The following is a 19334-nucleotide window of genomic DNA, read 5'->3' as shown; positions in this document are numbered from 1 at the left end:
CCCCCCGCACCGATACCAAAAAACGTGTATGCTCAAATCCCTTATTTAACCTGTCTCAGTGCGATGGACTTTAGGACCCGGCGGCACACCAAACACATGCCCATCCTCCCGTATACTTTAAATCATCTCTAGGTTACTAATAATACCTAATACAATGTAAATGCTATGTAAATAATTGTTATACTGTATTGTTTAGGGAATAATGACAATAAGAAATTTTATTTCCAACAAAAACATTCAATAAAACATAAAAATATACAGCTTCAAACGAACTGAATCAAACACATGGTAAATGACTTATTGGAATAAATGTAGAACGTCACTGTCACTATAAAACTTCAGTAACTTGTCTTTCTGTTTCTTTAAATCATATACAGTGGTAGTTCTGACACTATTTTCTTCAGTAAGACGCCGCACAGACACACCACGATCAAGCTTCTGCAATAACTCCACTTTCTGCGTTACTGATAATGATAGATGCTTCCTTCTCTTTTTCTCATTGTTACCCTTAGGGGTATCTGCAGCTCTTTTTGACATTTTCACAGAGAAATTAAACACAGAGTCAACAGTGAACACAAAATATCAGTGAACAGCAAATGCACGTGTAACCAGTACGAGCGCTGAGCCACAACTGACGTCTGGCAGCCTCTGTTAGTGCTGCCACGTCACACCTGAGTGACATCAGCTGTTGACGAAAAAAACTTCCTTTTTCGGAGCTTTTTAGATTTCAGAATTTCAGATAAAGGAATGTGCACCTTTACTAATCCAATAAATTTTCTCTGAAGTGCTTCCAAGGCATTAACATTCTTTGAATAAGAAAAGCAATATTATACACAGTTCTCCAGATGTGGTCTCATGAGTATTGTAGTAGATGATAGTGGGATTCTTATGCTACACCGGTAGCCACCCTCATGTGGGAGCAGTTCACATTTTGTACAAGCAGTGTTATCAATAAAGTTCAGTTGGATATGTTACATGCTGTCTCCTGATGTCTCTCTGCACGATCCCTCAATATTGAATACAACATGGTGTCAGAAGTGGTTGTTTGTTGATGAATTGGTGCTACAGAAGAAGTGGACCCCAACAAGCAAGAATTTACAGTAAAACTGTTTTTTGTTGACATACATTTATGCAAAATATCTAAAGACTTATTTTGCTAATTGTATGTACCATGAGGCTGAGTTGAGAACTGGCCAGGGTTGCCAGGCAATGCCTTCACGCTGCACCTGTAAGTAGATATATTATAATAATCTGTGGGCCACTAGCCTAGGGAAGTGCACAGAGACACAGACATAGCAGAGAAGTCAGAGAAGTCAGTCAACCTCTCAGGGAGAGAAAAGAAGACTTTTGTAGTCCAATTTAATAAAATAATAGATAAACAAACAAACAAACAAACAGGAAAATAGAACAATACATACAATAGTACTTCTACTTAACTAATAAAGCCTCCTGAGATATTTGTTTTCTCTAAACCAAGGGACTTTGAGTGATGGCTCAGACGTTTTGAGAGATTTAGGGTTGCAAGCAATTTCACACTGGCTTCAGAAGAGCATCAAGTAAGCACACTGACATACTGCATAGGTGACAAAGCAGGAGACATCATGGGTGGATTAGGACTGACAGATGCTCAGGAAAATAAGTACAAAATAATGCAGGACAAACTCAGAGAATATTTTGCAGCAAAGTGAAATGTGAAATATGGAAGGAAACAAAGAGCAGTCAGAAAGACTACAGAAAGAGGGGCCAATAGAGCTCAGCTCAAACAAAACAGTCAAGCAAAACAAAGATCAGGTAAAATATCCAACTGCAGGAGATGGAAGTCTCCATTCCATATCAAGTAGCATGATCCAGCAAAAAAAAAATGAAATGCCTTAAATGCAATAGAGTTGGCCGTTATAAAAGCCAGTGTCACTCAAAAACAGTTTTTCAGGAGGTCAAAGAAGACCATGATTTAGATGAAGAGAGAGCTTTCCTTGGGATCCACATTCAAATATACAAGACTGGTGTGCTACAGTTCAGTTGAAAAATGAGGAAATGATGTTCAAACTGGACACTGGTCAGCTGTGACAGTCATCGCCAACTGTGCTCACAAAACTGGTGAAGTAAACTGGCATTATGCTAAACCCAGCAAAGAAAGTGCCCACAAAGCCAGGAAAATGTAAGCTCAGTGTGAAAGGAATGTTTACTACTTCCACTCAAAAAACAGTTTAAATAGGATATCTATGTTGTTCAGAATCTCTTCTCACTACTGTGGGATGACATACCATCGAGAAGCTGAACGTCGTTGCAAGGTTGAATTCGCTAAACAGTGTTCAGTGGCAGGAAAAGTACCTGGAGTTGTTCACAGGCCTGGTGGTACTGAAAGAAGAATATCTTATCCAGCTGACGACAGGAGTGACACCTACTCTCTGGCCACAGCAAGGCATATACCAGTCCTATTGATGAACAAAGTCAATGCTGAACTTGAAAGAAAGGAGATGCTTGACATCATAACTGGAGTGAATGGACCCTCTGACTGGTGTGCGGGTGTTGTTCCTGATTCCAAGCCAGATGACATAGTGAGGATTTGTATTAATCTAACAAAATTGAATAATGTAGTGAAGCAGGAGAAGTTTACTCTGCCCTCTGTTGAGCACACATTAGATGGAGCAAAGTCCTCCACCAAACTAGATTCAAACTCAGGGTTCTAGCAGATCCATTTAGCTCCTGAGTCACAGAAGCTCACAATATTTATCACACCATATACACACTATGCCTTCAAGGAGTAGTCTGCCACATGAACGATATACTTATCTTTGGAGACTCAAGTGAGAAACATGACAAGAGAGTGGAACCTGTCTTGGAGACATCAAAACAGGCTGGATTCACCCTGAACAAAAAGAAATATGAATTTGCAAAATCGGAGGTGAAATTCTTAGGTCACCAACTGTCCTCAGAAAGAATGCAACCAGTTTCAGAGTAACTAGCAGAAGTACAGAACATAGAACAACCTACAAATGTGTCAGAGTTCCACAGTTTCATTGGTATGGTGAACTGGCTGGGAAAGTTCATTGCAGATTTGGCAGAGAAAACAAAGCCACTACATGATCTCCTCTCTCAGAGAAACACTTTCACCTGGGATGCACCACAGGAGAAGTAATTCTCATCACTTAAAGTATAGCTTATCTCTTCACCACCACCATTAGCATTCTTTGATCTGAAGAAAGCAACAGAGGCCTCTTCCTTTGGCCCTAGGGGGAGTGGTCACGCAACACTGCAGTGGTGTATGGAAACTGGTGGCATATGCATTGAGCACTGACTCCTGCTGAACAGCATTATGCCTTAATCGGAAAGCAGACAATGGCTCTCATGTGGGCCTGTGAAGACTTCAGCTGCTACTTGATAGACACTAAATTCCTCCTTGAAACAGACCACAGGCCCTGTCAGCCTCCTCAGCTCGAAACACTTGGATGACCTTCCTCAATGCCTACAAAGGTTCAAATTGAGGTGTGTGCGATACTGTGGATTACTACTCACGGAATGTTGAGGTTTTGAAACTGTCCTGTACATCCTCAGCAGCTGTTATACATCACCTGAAAGCTGTATTTGCTCGCTATGGACTACTAGAGACACTTGTATCAAAGAATGGTCTACAGTTCAGCTGCTCAGATACTCAAAGCCTTTTCTAGGAGCTATGGGTTCAAACACCAGGCAAGCAGTCCACAGTACCCACTGGGAAATCGAGAAGCAGAAAGAGATTGAGAGGGCAACACGTTCAACTGGGCATCAGTGAAATGCATGGTGTAATCAAACACATGGCAATCAAGAAAATTCCTATAAGTATGGTTTTCTACAAACAATTCTGTAAACAGACATGTAGACCTCGATCCTATCTATAAGCCAATGTGGGCAAAATTCCAGACCACAACGCACAGAGTTCACCACGCAACCAATCAGCGATGAGACCCCTCCCTACGTCACAATTGAGTTTCCATAATGATGAACAATCAGTATATAAAGACCAAGCATTTAGAGGACACACCATGAAAGAAACAGCACACTGATGATGTCTCCTCACAAGGTGATAAAATGTTTGCAAATCGATTGTCAAGATCGGAGAATAACTCAACTCAGCCACCAATCACCTGACCTGCACATTTTCCAAGCTTTTTCTGTCCTTGAATGCCTTCCATGTGATTTTGTCTAGTTGCACTAGAAGTTCTTTAAATTTCCTGTCATTGATGACCTGATTGATTTGTGGACCAACAGAAGTGTCTTCCTTAATCTTGTCATCAGTTATTCTGACTTGAATTATGAATTGAAATAACAAATATAGACGATTTCAAAAAACAGTGTGTGATAGGGAAATTTCATGGTGATTTTCATGATCAGCTGCCCAAAATTCATTAGACTCACCTAAAAATATTCAGGAAGCAAAATCTTTGATGTCCAATGTAATTGAAACATAACTTTAGTAATAAAATTTCCATTGCAATATTGATGACATTCTGTTCACTGCCTTACTTACGTACTCTATTTGCACACTAACATTGTGTGAACCATGCAATAAGATACCTAGATTTGCAACTTGACCATCTCTAGTCTCTTATCAATTTAATAATACTTATATGTTTCCAAGAAAATGGCCAGTAACTCATCTTGCCACATTATACCCTATTTATAACACACCTTTGTCTATTTACTTAACTGTCACACTACAAATCTTCAAAGAGCTCCTGTAGATTGATCAAGCATGGTTTTGCCTTGAAATTTTCAATGTCCTACTATAATATCTTTAATAATAGCTTTAACCCCAAATATATGCTTTAGGTACAGTTGCTGGAGAAACACAGAAATATAGTGTTGAGTATATTCAGACAACACACACAAAATGCTGGTGGAGCACAACAGGCCAGACAGCATCTATAGGAAGAAGTACAGTCGATGTTTCGGGTCGAGGCCAGCATTTTGATGTGTGTTGCTTCAATTTCCAGCATCTGTATATTGTCTCGTATTTGTGTTAAGTATATTGTTCATTTTCTTTGACAGCCATTTCTTACATTCAGCTCAAAGACTCGTCACCTAAAGAATACCAATGTTGGGAAATTAAGAAGCAATGATTTGGTTTCTTTCTAAAACCTTAATCTTACACTTTGGATTGCAAATTATATCCAAATTTGTGTCACAAAACATTGTGGATGTGGTTTCTCTTGCTGAACATCCTAATTTTAGCCCTTGGACTAAAATGGTGAGAATGGTCCTCTTCTCATCCTGCCAATGAATAGTTTTGATAAACCCTTTACTTTACCTGAAATAAAGTAGCAAACAGCACCTGGCCTGCTGCGTTCACCAGCAACTTTGATGTGTGTTGCTGAATTTCCAGCATCTGCAGAATTCATTGTGTTGGCCAAACATAGCTGTTTGTTCATTAACTTTATCGCTCTTTGTGCAAATGCCACTATTTATGATTATGAGCACACGCAGTCCCCTTTTATTGTCATTTAGTAATGCATGCATTAAGAAATGATAAAATGTTTTTCACGAAAAACACATGCCAAACCAAATTAAAAACTAACAAAAACCATATAATTATAACATATAGTTACAACAGTGCAAAGTAATACTTAATTTGATAAAATGTTTTGATAAGAATAGACCATGGCACAGTAAAAGTCTCAAAGTCTCTCAAAAGTCCCGTCATCTCACGCAGACGGTGAACCTCCAGCGCCGCCAACTTGCCGGTGCAGCATCACAGAAGCATCCGACCACAGTCCGACTCCGAGTCCGTCCGAAAAACTCTGAGCCTCCAACCACCTATTCGACACCGAGCACCGAGCACCATCTCTGCCGAGCGCTTCGACCCCGGCCCCGGCAACAGGTGTTATGCAAAGCCGAGGATTTGGGGCCTTCATCTCCAGAGATTCTTGATGCACAGTAGCAGCGGCAGCGAAGCAGGCATTTCAGAAGTTACTCCAGATGTTCCTCTGCACTTCTCACGGCTGTCTCCATCAAATCTGGATTGCGCACGGCCCCTAGTTACACATAGGATATTTTTAAAAATCCACTTATGTTCATCGAATAGCAAGTGTAAAGAAATTAAAACATATTGAAGCACGGTTATACCAATAACAGGGGAAGGTTGTTTGAATTTGACAATAGCCTTGCACTGCGATTTTCAAGACAGTAGATGAAAACCAGGGCTCCACTGACCTTTTAAAACGAACCATTGAGAACTCTGATGGATTCAAATTTGTATATTTCAGATTGTCTTCCAGTTTCTTGATACGATTTGTTCATCTAACCAAGGTAGAGATTAATTAATTTTCTTAAGCAAGGAAATATATCCGAAGTAACACGGCCAATTAGTTAATTGTCTTAATTTGTCCTACACAAAACATTCAAAAGGTCTGGAGATTTCTTTAAACACTCATAAAGCTGCAGTTTATTACCTTCTGATTCTTATTCAGTGATCAATGACTTAATTAAGATAACAAATTATATTTAATAATAGAAATCCTGTCCAGAAAAGGAAGTTTCAAGAAGACTTGCCAATAATTAACATGACACAAAATGTCCTAAGATAGATTAGATACAAATAATTTCATGGCAACTATAAAATTTGAATTGCTCTGGGTAGGTTCTAAAAGTGAATTTACAGTGGTAACCAAAGTGGTAGTTTCTAACCAAAAGTTTTTTTTCGGACTGACTGCACCAGGAAGTGAAACTCCATGACAATATCCCTTTGAGCCTGCTTTTTCAATGGAGTTTGGAAACCTCAAGTTTTTTGGACAGTGTGTGCTATTTAATTATCTTTTTCTTGACAATGAATAATGAGACTATTGTGTATTCTCCCAATTGCAAAATAGGAATACAACAATAAACAATGCAAAAGCTGTTTTATATTAAACTTTAAGCTATTGTAATTACTGTATACCTACCTGATAAACTAGGAAATTTGTTTGTGGTCAAAATAACTTTTAGATAAATTTCTTTGGCATAACTAGATAAAAATGTAATGAAATTAGTGCTTTTACAGAGGAGATCACAGTTGGGCTCATAACTCCAAACACATCTCCTAGGTTAAATATTATTCATATTTTCACTTTTTCCTCCATGTCTGTACTCCAGCAGTTAATATTAACTTTCAACTCCAAGCTAAGCTGAAATCAAATAAATCAGTACAGGTTAACCATAAAATCTGACCATTACAACTCTGTGCATCCTATTTACATATTACCATAAGAACTCAACTGTGAAACTTCTCGTTTTTTTTTCATAGTATTCTCTTGATTTTTTCCACATATAATTTTTTTGTGCATTGCACTATTTGTGACTAAGTGGGTAGACACCCATTCAATCTCTCCTCAATGGTTTTAGAAACAACATGTTTAATTATGTGCAAGAATAGCCCAGAGTGTATTCTCATCTTTATTTTCTCACTCCTTGAATCCAAAGTAACTAACCTTTCATCCAGAATAGAGAGTCACCAAAAATAGCTAATTGTTTAAGAGAGAAAAAGTCACTGCTGAACTTTGCACATAGTTTAAGGAGTAATTGGTACTCCTTGGACTCACAATGTCTAAAAAAAGTCTAAAGAAGTTCTCCAGGATCTATATAGAAGGCCACCAACTGTTAGATCTCATTTGGAAGGGCTGAAGGAATTCATCTTCGGCCAGCAGGGAAGATATCCTTCCCAATTTTTAAAAGACCATCTCCATGCAAGATTTTACTACCCTTTTCTTGGTGACCTGTTCCCTTGCATGTCTTTCTTAAGCGTACCAACCAGGTGTAGTAAACTTTCTTCTCCTGTTTTGGGGTCACAGAGGCTTGCTTGTATTCTGACTCATGTGTGCATGAAATGGATGAATCATTAGAGTGTTTCATTCGTGTTTGACATTACACTGACAAAGAACAATATGACGATAAATTATAGGCAAATCATCAAACCATTAAAGTCTCTTGAACTTAAGAATAAAACAACAAAATGTTGAGAATAATTATTTAATATTCCATCATAGATTATTCAGCTGACATGCTGAACCAAGCATCCAAAAAAGCAAATGAATGTATGAAACGTTTTGGACTTTTTGAAGAGCCCCATACTTTCTCTTGCTGGCTAACACATTATTAAAATAACTTAACTGGCCAGTTATCTTTTATGTGTGGAATCTTAATAGGAGAAACTTAGCTATAATAATTTCTGCACTACAACAGTGTCCACATTTTGTAAATACTTCATTAGCTAATCAGGATTTGGAATATCTTAATGCCATGAAAGGAATTATATTTTTACATGACTCTTTCCTATTTTGTTTTGCTAACAGTGTAACAGCGTATATGATTGATCTTACGAAACCTGGGAATATAGTTAATAGGTAAACCTTTAAAGAAATAAAGAGGTTTGTGGAAAGAGTAGACACATGGGAGATGAAATGCAATGTAAGGTAATATATTTTGGTTGAAAGGAAAGGAATGAAAATCATGCTAAATGAAATTACTTTAAAGTAGAGAGACTTAGGTCTCTGAAAGGTGAGGAGGGAAACTTTAACAAAACAGATAATAAAGCAATATAAATATGATCCTTGGACTTATAAAGCCAGAACACTATACAGCACTTATTGAAAGCATTAGCTTATCCCCAGCTGGATAATTATGCGCAATCTGCCAGAAAACTTTAGGAAGTAAATCAAGCTTCAGAGAATTACAGAAAAAATTTACCAGCTGATTCCATGTACAAGGAATTGCTGTTTCATAGAGGACTGAAGAAATAGGACAACAAAGAGAAAATTAGATAGTTTCTTTTGAAATCAATGCATTAATTATGGAGTAAGTGCAGAGAAAGCATTCCTGTTGTTGAAGGACCAGTAATAAATCAGTTCAGAAATAAGGTGACTGACAAGAACCAAAAGTAAGCATTGTAGAAAGTCTTTACTAGCAATAATTAGTTAGAATTAGGATATTTCAAATTGAAGGCTCAGGAATGTAAGTTCATTTGCAATCTTCTGAAGGAAATTTGGTAAGTACTTGCAGGAAATAATTGCAAAGATATGGGAAAAGAGCAGAGGGGAGATTGGTTGGTGTTAACATTGAATTGCTCTTTGAAAGAGCCCGAATATGCTTGATGAGCAAAATGACCTTGTGTACTTTACTGTTCTATAATTTTCTGTGAACCTATGAATATCAGGCTGTACTGAGTATGATCAGTTCCCTTATTCTTCCTACAGGAGTTTCTATATTCATATGCAGACAATAGCAACTCTGTCAGGTTATAAACCTCAGCTGTACACATATAGCATAACTGGAAACAGCATAATGATCTCCAACAAATACATAAAGAGTATTCTCAAATATCAGCACAATAAGACTAATCGGGCAGCATTAAGAAGAGGTTAGGGTTTCCAATCTTTTCTATGTTATTTTTAATCATAAGCAGATGTGGCAATATATTTTTAAGATTTAAAAAAAAAACAGAATAAGCAGATGGGAAAGTATCCCAAGAGAGAAGCAGAGCTGAAGTTTCCCATCGGTATCTTCTTATCATATGTCCAGCATATTCAATGTTTTGCCTGTAGGTTTGATTAGTTGAAATATCAGTTCTGTTTCTCTCTATATAGGTGCTGGCTGACTTGCCAAGTCTTTGCAGCATTGTTTGTTTTAATTTCAAATTTCAGGAACCTTTTTTTTACATGTATTTTCATTTCCATCAATGCTGAAATGTTTTGGGTGGAAGGCTGCTTTTGGGTTATTCCATAGGCCTCAAATCTCTGTGGTCTGCTTAGCATTGTCACAAGAGTCAGAGATTGCCATCCTTGCGCTATTACTAAGTAATTAAACTTAGTGGGACCTTAATACCAAACAAGGAGGTAGATTTCACCAATTACTTCTTTGCTGTGTTCATGACTTTCAGAGAAATTGTTTAATTTCTATAATTCACATTTTTCCATTGGTCATTTTCCTCACACAATTGGGAATTTGGCAGCAGAGTATGGCATGAGTTGTGAACTTTTGAAGAAGAGAAACTCATGACTTCATTTGGAAGGACAGAAATGTGCCGGCGAACATTATCCACTGAGACAGCATCACATTCAAAAAGAACTGTGGTAAGCATTGAATGACACTGCAAGCGGCTACTATCAGGATGCTGGATATTAGAATCCCTGGTGGAAAAGAGTATAAGAAATGCCAAAGGGATTCAGTATAGAATTAAGAATAGTTTTGTGATTTTTTTTTGTTTATCTTATTGATATTGTGTCAGAATTAAATAATCAATGCCCTCTAGTTCCATCAACAAATTGATAAAATTTTGTGACTGGAGAAAAGATTTTATTCCTGAGTCTTTGTTCATTGCGCCTTTCCCAAAGTTCATTCTCAGTGCTATGATACTTTTATTTACCCAATGATGGCCCAGTCTCCTGCCATGCTGTCAGATAGTTCAATGAAACAGAGTCTGAGTTGGGTTTTGACCATGGTTACAACTGCTATCATGACAATGTCAAATTGATGTGATATGCAACAGTAACAGGTTGCAAAATAACTGAAAGATTCAAAAAGATACATAAAATGCTATTCTTATTAGGATGGAATGGGCACTCCTGCTGAGTGTTTTTATACGTAATAGACCTAAACATTGTGATTCGTTCTGGCAAGCTGCCACAATACACTTGATAGGAAGCCATCAGAACTGGTTCAACCAAGACTGTCCCTAAAAGACCCTGAACATGAAAGAAGCAGGGTCTCCTTGATCTCCTAAACCTAAATCTTTATTTGGAGTTTCCACATAGCTTTGGCCTAGGGACATCTGATTTCACAAGGAGAGGGTACAGAATGCACAAAGAGTCTTTTTTAACCAACCCTCTGGTCCAAAGATCACTTGAGTCACATTCAATAGGATTCTGAGAAGCTTAAAGAATGCCTTTCCCTGTCACGCACCAAAACTGGGCAGCTTTCCCAAACCTTTCCAGCACATTTTTGCAGTGAAACTATAGGTGTGTGTTAAACTGCCAAGGGTCTGACACTCAAGGTCACTCCCTCAATTGCAGAAACTTCATTGGTAAAGTTGTCCCATATGTTCTCTGTGCTCTTGAACTGCTGAGCATACCTGTAAAGGTTGTACCTGGTTCATGTTGATATGCAAACCTTGATAGTGACTGTTGATGCAGTTAGGTGCTTCACTTACTTCTGCTGTATTCTTTACCTTCTCATATCTCAGGGCTTGAGATAAAAGTGTACTGGTAATGGCAACATATTTTTATTCTTTTTGATGTTTAATCCCCCTTTATCCCCCACCACAATAACATCAAGTTCTCTGTCATAAATTAGGAGGCTGTTAATGAACCTCTTGTGCAATGCTTTGCATTAATGAATAACTGGGGCCTCTTACTTTGAATTGTACTTCATAAATACATAAAGTTGTCTTTCATAGTATAATTGTTTCAAATAGATTAATCCAGAATTAATTAGGATCAACATTTGAATGGAAAGCATGGTGCAATGGATTCTGGTTAATTTGGCCATCGGTTAATTTGGGCTGTTATGTTTTGTAACTTAAAAACATTAAAGTGATTCAAAAGAAAACACAGGAGTCTGAAAATGTGAGTGTAACTTTGTTTTTACTTTAAGCGTGGTGCACATGTACCACTTGGTACATGATGACATATACAATTAACAGATTTTTACATATAAACTGTAATTAATTATTTAGAATGCCTAATCCAATAATATATATATATACAGTATACTGAATTGAATAGATTTTATTACTTACATCCTTAATATAGATGAGTAAAAATCTTTATGTTACATCGCCATCTAAATGTGCAATGTGCAATTTATAGTAATTTGTAATACAGGAGAGTAAATATAACTTTAAAATACAATTGTATCAGCATGAGTTCATCAGTCTGATGGCCTGGTGGAAGAAGCTGTCCCGGAGCCTGCTGGTCTTGGCTTTTATGCTACGGCACTGTTTCCCGGATGGTAGCAGCTGGAACAGTTTGTGGTTGGGGTGACTTGGGTCCCCAATGAGCCTTTGGGCCCTTTTTACACACCTGTCTTTGTAAATGCCCTGAATAGTGAGAAGTTCACATCTACAGATGCACTGAGCTGTCCACACCACTCTCTGCAGGGTTCTGCAATTGTGGGGAGTACAGCTCCCATACCAGGCGGTGATGCAGCAAGTCAGGATGTTCTCAGTTGTGCCCCAGTAAAAAGTTCTTAGGATTTGGAGGCCCATACCAAATTTCTTCAACTGTCTGAGGTGAAAGAGAAGCTGTTGTGCTTTTTTCACCGCACAGCCGGTATGTACAGATCACGTGAGATTCTTGATGATGTGGATGCCGAAGAACTTAAAACTGTTAACCTCTCAACCCCAGATCCATTGATGTCAATAGAGGTTAGCCTGTCTCCATTCCTCCTGTCATCCACAACCAGCTCCTTTGTTTTTGCAACATTGAGGGAGAGGTTGTTGTCCTGACACCACTGTAGGCTGCCTCGTTATTAGAACCATAGAGCCATGGAACACTACAGCACAGAAAACAGGACATTCGGCCCTTCTAGTCTATGCTAAAACATTATTCCGCTAGCCCCATTGACCTGCATCCAGTCCATAACCCTCCAGACCTCTTCCATTCATGTACCTATCCAATTTATTCTTAAAACTTGAGTGAGACCGCATTTACATGTTCCCCCTAAACCTTTCCCTTTCCACCCTAAAGCCATGTCCTCTCATATTTATCTCTCCTAATCTAAGTGGAAAGTGCCTATTCACATTTACTCTGTTGATACCCCCCATAATTTTGTAAACCTCCATCAAATCTCCCCCCAATTCTTCTACGCTCCAAGAAATAAAGTCCTAACCTGTTCAATCTTTCCCTGTACCTCAACTCCTGAAGACCTGGCAACATCCTAGTAGATCTTCTCTGCACTCTTTCAATCTTACTGATATCCTTCCTAAAGTTAGGTGACCAGAACTGTACACAATACTCCAAATTTGACCTCACCAATGTCTTATACAACCTCCCCATAACATCCCAACTCCTATACTCAATACTTGTGCCAGATGCCAAAAGCCTTCTTTACAACCTTGTCTACCTTTGACTCCACTTTCAGGGAATTATGTATCTGCACTCCCAGATCTCTTTGTTCCTCCGCACTCCTCAGTGTCCTACCATTTACTGTGGATGTCCTACCTTGATTTGTCCTTCCATTATTTGTCCTTCTATTATTTGAGATTAAGCCAATCAATGTATTATCATCAGCAAATTTAATTAGCAGATTGGAGCTGTGGGTGGCAACACAGTCATTGGTATACAGAGAGTAAAGGAGAGGGCTTCGGACCCAGCCCTGGGGGGCACCTGTGTTGAGGGTCAGAGGGCCAGAGGTGAGGGAGCCCACTCTTACCATCTGCCGGCGATCTGACAGGAAATGTCCAGGATCCAGCTACACAAGGAATGGTGAAGGCTGTGGTCTTTGAGCTTCTTTTCAAGCCTGAAGGAAATTATGGTGTTAATGTTGAGCTGTAATCCAAGAACAGCATTCTCACATAAGCATCCCTCCTCTCCAGGTGTCTAAGCATGGTATGTAGAGCAGTGGCTATTGTGTCATCTGTTGATCAGTTGTGTCGGTAGGCGAATTGTAGGGGGTCCAGTTTGGGTGGCAGCATGCTGCAGATATATGTATACAAGATTACTCAAGATTACTCAAACATTACTGAAATAATAAATGCACAATACTCCTTCCAGCTTAGTTATAAACTCCAACTCAATTATAGAATGCACCTCATCTATATACACGTTATATTACATAATACAACTACTATATAAAGACATCCACAGTATAGACAGTTTTATTTTAAATTGTCTCAATCAGGCTTAAAGATTTATTTGGTGTGGAGGATTTCTTACTCTTGTGTGATAATGTCTTTCCTGATGAGAGGCAAAGGCTTACTTCGCTCGGCAGGTGAGACCTGTGGCTGTGAAACAATCTTAGGTTTTGGGGCCTGCTCTGTGGTAATTGTAGGACTTGCCTCTGAGACCTCAGGAAGTGATTCTGACAGTGGTAGCCAACTTTCTTCTCCATCAGTTGGCTCTGCTCCCCTCAACTGATCGATGCGTCATCTCCAGATGATAGCAGACTCAATCTCCACTGTGTAGGAGAGTGGTCCAGTTCTGTCCTTAATCTTTCCGAGTACTCGCTTTTGATAACCCCTGTAGTCCCTCACCAGGGCTGTTTGTCCAGGAGTAAAACATTAAACCTCCTTGTTTGAGGAGCCTTCAATTTGTCCCAGCTGTTTGTTTTGCATCTTCCTTCTGAGATTGGGTGTGAGGAGATCCAAGCGTGAATGCAAGGGACAACCCAGGGACATCATAGCTGGTGAGTTGTTGTTTGTGGAGTGTGTTGTCTTATGATATTCAAGGAAGGAATTTGCGAACTTCTGGTTCAGTGTTAATGTAGCATGTTCTGTTGACATCGTTCACAGTGCGTTCCTTAGACTCTGGACAAACTTTTCCACCAAGCAATTTGTAGCTGGCTGGTACGGTGCAGATGTAAAATGACTTATTCCATTTATTTTTAGGAATGACTGAAACTGTTCCTCCATGAACTGTGGTCCATTGTCACTGACTATATGTTCTGGAACACCAGTCCTTGCGAAGAGTCTTCTCAATAGATCAACAGTGTGTGAGGCTGTAGTGGAGGCTATTGGGAAAACTTCTGGCCACTTTGTAGCTGCATTGACTACGACCAACAAAACTGTTCCCATGGATGGGCTGGCAAAATCCACATGAACCCTCTGCCAAGGCAATGCAGGCCATTTCCAGGAATGGAGAGGTGCTACTCTTGGCATCTTCTGGACATATTGGCACCCTGTACAGTGTATGACAAATTGCTAGATCTGCTGATCTATCCCAGACAAAGCTTCAAGGCAATGCTTTCATTTTAACCAAGTCTAGATGACTGGCATGTAGCTCCTCCAAAAATTTAACTCTCAGCTTGGATGGTTCAACAACTCTCAATCCTCACATATAGCAACACCCGTCAAGGGCAAGTTCATCCAAGCACTGGTAAACATGGGGAAGTCAGATTTCTGTTGCACATTCCAGCCATTTTGGGTGGCCATGTAGACCTGAGGGAGTGAGGGGTCTTTTCTAGTTTCCATTTGAATAATCTCTGCTGTAATAGGGAGACTTTCAATTTGCGTTAGGGAGAATACGTCAAGAGGAGTGTCTTTTTCTGTTACCTCCTTTTCCAAAGGCAAACAGAGCAATCTATCAGTATTTCCATGATTATTCATCCTTTTGAATTCAACCTGGTAACTGTGACCTCCAAAATATAGAGTCCATCCCTATACTCGTGCTGCTGCTGTTAGTGAAACACCCTTCTGTGAATTGAAAATGGGCCCTGGTGGTTTATGATACATAACAAGGGTAAACTATCTCCCATACAAGTACTGGTTGAAACATTTTACACTCCAAACCAGTCTCACCTCTGTGTCAATCTATATGTAGTTTTTCTCTGCAGCAGTAGGGGAAGCATTTCGAGCATTCTCTTCCATCGCTCACAATATGTGACAGGACTGCACCTATACCATAAGTTGAGACATCACAGACAACCTTCACTGGACAATGTGGATAAAATGTGTGAGTACAGTATCGCACGTCACCAATTCCTTTACCTTTTTGAAAGTTATCTCACACTGATTTGTCCATTGCTATTTCTTCCCAGTCTGCAGAAGTCAGTTGAAGAGGTGGAGCACAGTAGCCAGGTTTGACAGAAACCTGTTATAGTAATTGACAAATCCTAATCTAATCAAATCTAATTGAATAATGTAATCTAAACTAATCTTGAGGTTTTGGAGATATTCTTTGTCATCCTTGCCAGTAAGAATGATGTCATCCAGGTAACATCCTGGGCAGCCTTTCAGCTTCCTGCCAGAGTGCAGGTGCAGAGGCTACTCCAAAAATAAGCCTATTATATAGATAAAGCCCCTTGTGAGTGCTTATGGTGAGAAACACTTTGCACTTGTCTTCCATCTCCGTCTGTAGGAAAGCTTCAGCTAAGTCCACTTTGCTGAAGTGTTTTCCTCCAGAAAGGTTTGCAAAGATATCCTCTATCCAGGGCAGAGTGTGTTGATCTTTCAGCACTGGATTGATTCTAACCTCAAAATCTCCACAGTTCCTGACAGACAAATTCTTCTTGGCTACCGGGACCACTGGTATTGCTCATGGGCTCCAACCAACCTTGGAAAGAATTCCTTCAGTCTCCATGCAGTCTAGCTCACTGTCTACTTCATCACAGATGGTATAAGGAACCGGACGGTCTTTGCAAAACTTGGGTGTGGCATTTTCATTTAACACTATTTCACCCTTGATATGTTTGAGTTTTCCAATGCCATCCTTGAACACTGCTGTGTATCTTTCTTAATTCACTTTCATATGGCTTCATTGCAGGGGCTGTGGCATACAAATGATGGGTTAATCTCCAATTAAATTGGGTAACCTCAGCCACTCACAATGCTGGTACTTCTGCTTTTGCCACAAACAAGATCAATGTCATTCTCACAGGAGTTATCTTTTCTCCAGTGTAAGTTCTTAGTTGGATATCTGTAGGCATTAGTTTGGTATCTTTGAAAAGCCGTTCAAACTCTTTTTGTGGAATGACTGAAACAGCTGAGCCAGTGTCCAATTTCATTTTCGTTAATTTTCCGTTCACTTCTGGCATAAGCCACATTGCTTGTCTATTGTTAATTTTCATCTGTAAATTTCAAGGTTACACAGTCCTGTGTCACTCTCATCAGTATCAGATTTTTCATCAACAGTGTACAGATTAGTGCACTTTTTGAAACTGCAAAGTGACTTTTTGCATTTTCCCTTCCCTGTGCAGTCCATTTATTTTTGTCTGTATGAAGGCCATTTACAGTTAATCAAAAGAACATGGCAGTGTACACTGGATGAATTCCTCCATCAATAACTATTAGGAACTAATACATAGCTTTATAGTACTGCAGTAGTATTGGTAGTGTTCTGATTTGTTCTGTATTTCATATAACTACACAATTTGTCACTCAGTTTGTCTTTTTGAGACCTTTTTAACTATTTCCATGAAACTTTGGCTATTGGGACAGCTGCTTCACTGGGCCAAAATGCATTGACTCCAATGTGCCCCAATTAACTGGAACCTACTGTGTTTCTTTGGTTTAGCACAAGCAGCTCTCTGATTCTATTTAAATGTGGCTCAACCATTTATCAAACTTGTGCAATGAAGCAGAAGTTGCAGGAAGTGTCAGCAAGTTCTGAAAGATTTGTTGGGGAGAGCATCATAATGAATGTGGTCATGTGAAAATTGCCACATTGTCAAGTGTGATTTACCAGTATTTCATCAGCAGATCCAATATAATTGTGGCAGCTAGGCCCAGATTCAAAATGTTAAACTGCTTCAGCTTACAGACGATGAGTAAACTACAATGGTTATATCTAAACCCCGGTCTCTACACAAATTCAAATCCATTTCATGAAATGGAAATACAATACCCATGGGTTTGTAGACTGATGGCATGTCACTGTCATATGGAGGGCGCTGGGAGCGGACCCAAATGCAAGACACAGACACTGAAGTACTAGGAACAGGACTAGGTGTGTCAAGCAAGCAAGGGAAGTGGGGAAGAAATGACACTGGACAAGACACAGGCCCTGGACGAGACTAGGATACAGGGCCTGGGCTAGGACTAGACTAGGAAAGTGGGACCTGATCAAGGAACAAGGAAAATGGAACCTGGACAAGGACTCCGAGCCAGAGAGTGGACAGCGACCCGTAACCTGGGTCTTGACTTGAGCTCGGATCCCGGATCCAGGGGAGGACAAGACATGGCTACAGGACTGGATGTGGCAAGGCTACAGGACTGGACATGGAACTCCTGTAAAGGACGAGAACACAAAGCCTTGACTTGGACTAGACGAGGTACTTGGACATGGCTTGGACTAGATGAGGTACTCCTGGTCTGGGCGAGGCACAAGGACAGGATGAGACCCCAACGCCTTGACTTCGTCTTAGGAGACAGGAACGCAGAACACAGAGCCTTGGTCTTGGGAGACAGGGACGCAGAATACAGAGCCTTTGTCTTGGGAGACAGGAACGCAGAATTCAGAGCCTTGGTCTTGGGAGACAGGAACGCAGAACACAGAGCCTTGGTCTTGAGAGACAGGAACATGAACACAGAGCTGGGACCCCTCCTTGCGAACAGGACTTGGGGCCGGGGCTCTACACAGAGTCAGGACCCCTCTTAGGGAGCAGGACGTAGGGCCATGACTCATACAGATCAGGTAGCGGCAAATGGCTGGACCTGCCCAGCGGAGGCGAGGCCACAAAGAGATGGGTCCTGACACAAGGTAGCGGCAAACGGCCGGACCTACCTAGTGAAGCTGTGAACACAGAGACAGTCCCAAACAATGAAAGACAGTTCCTTATGTAGACACAGCAAAGCTCCAGTCTTGCCCTGGTGGTTGAACCTGACGGCGTTACAGGCAAGGACACAGGCAAAGGTAGCAGGCAAGGCTTCAAGAGGAAGTTGAAGGGAAGGGAAGAGAACAGTTCAGCAAATGAAGCTGAACCCAGGAGCTATTTATGTAGCCAGACCAAAATAAGAATCATGTGCCTCAATTAAGGTGCCAACAGAACAAGGGAAAACCAGAAAACCTAGAATACGGATCGATGGACCGGACCATAAACCGGAATACGGACTTTACGGACTGAACCATGACATGGCACTTGCTTTCCTCTAGCTACAATTAAACCATAACTCAGCTGGCATTCAGCAGATAACACAGAGTCTGTGCTTGTCCCTTGGCAGACCATCGCAACCTACTGAATCATATCTCGAGCAGTTTCCTCACCAGTGATCCAGATTGGTATTATAACATCATCAAAAATTCCTGGCGCCTTCATTGATGTGAAGCTCTGCCAAGGTTAGTGTAACCTATTAGTAAAAGTCCGCTGAAATTCTTTGCTTCTGTCCTTTTTTGTGCAACTGCTTACAACAAGTAGGAAAGTTGACTGTTTAACCCCTTTCCCAATCAGGAAGTCGAGTTTGCTGAACAACAGTGTGCTCACCTCTTTCCCCAGAGAGTGTCCTTACTAGACCACTCTGAGCATGGCAAAACATCATCTCAACTGGTGCTTTCAAGAAAATGCTGGTCTTTGCAATAAAATTAAAAACTGACAACACATTAGAGGAACTCAGCAGGTCGGGCAGCATCCGTGGAAATGATCAGTCAACGTTTCGGGCTGGAACGAAGGGTTCCAGTCCGAAACGTTGACTGATCATTTCCACGGATGCTGCCCGACCTGCTGAGTTCCTCCAGCAT

The 19334-nt window shown here is 40.2% G+C and overlaps 1 protein-coding gene across 2 annotated transcripts in view; it reads left to right on the top strand.

The window, feature by feature from the left end:
• Window positions 1-19334, top strand: part of nhsl2 (NHS-like 2) — a 502980-nt gene that overhangs the window by 47141 nt on the left and 436505 nt on the right. The window contains exons 1-2 of one of the 2 annotated variants that reach the window (XM_063060790.1): window positions 8749-8995; window positions 9959-10079. The exons of the other annotated variant lie outside the window; for it this stretch is intronic. The gene's annotated coding sequence lies outside the window, so the exon portion shown is untranslated. Of the gene's footprint in view, window positions 1-8748; window positions 8996-9958; window positions 10080-19334 lie in introns of those variants that run through there. 2 annotated transcript variants of the gene reach the window in all.

The sequence above is a fragment of the Mobula hypostoma genome, chromosome 10, assembly GCF_963921235.1.
Source record: "Mobula hypostoma chromosome 10, sMobHyp1.1, whole genome shotgun sequence".
Lineage (NCBI taxonomy): Eukaryota > Metazoa > Chordata > Chondrichthyes > Myliobatiformes > Myliobatidae > Mobula > Mobula hypostoma.
This window is presented reverse-complemented; position numbering and strand designations above follow the sequence as displayed.